The 207-nt window shown below is 51.2% G+C and overlaps 1 protein-coding gene across 1 annotated transcript in view; it reads left to right on the top strand.

Annotated features, from left to right (window-relative positions):
- ntn4 (netrin 4) overlaps positions 1-207 on the top strand; it is a gene marked incomplete in the record, with an annotated part of 9,961 nt that overhangs the window by 7,126 nt on the left and 2,628 nt on the right.

Below are 207 nucleotides of genomic sequence, written 5' to 3'. Positions count from 1 at the left end.
GAACAAAGATGTGTGTGTGTGTGTGTGTGTGTGTAGGTGTGTGTGTGTGTGTGTGTGTGTACGCATGGACAGTTTCCAAGTGTCCCTTCTCGTAGACCCCCCACCACCACCACCATGTAACTGCAGCTTTCATAGGCACATTCCTCACTGGACACACACACTGTGCTTGCATTCTTAAGACGCCATGCACAGGGTCTGAGACCACAC

The sequence above is a fragment of the Morone saxatilis genome, unplaced genomic scaffold (genome assembly GCF_004916995.1).
Source record: "Morone saxatilis isolate NCDOM2014 unplaced genomic scaffold, NCSU_SB_2.0 Contig10, whole genome shotgun sequence".
Classification (NCBI taxonomy): Eukaryota; Metazoa; Chordata; class Actinopteri; family Moronidae; genus Morone; species Morone saxatilis.
This window is presented reverse-complemented; position numbering and strand designations above follow the sequence as displayed.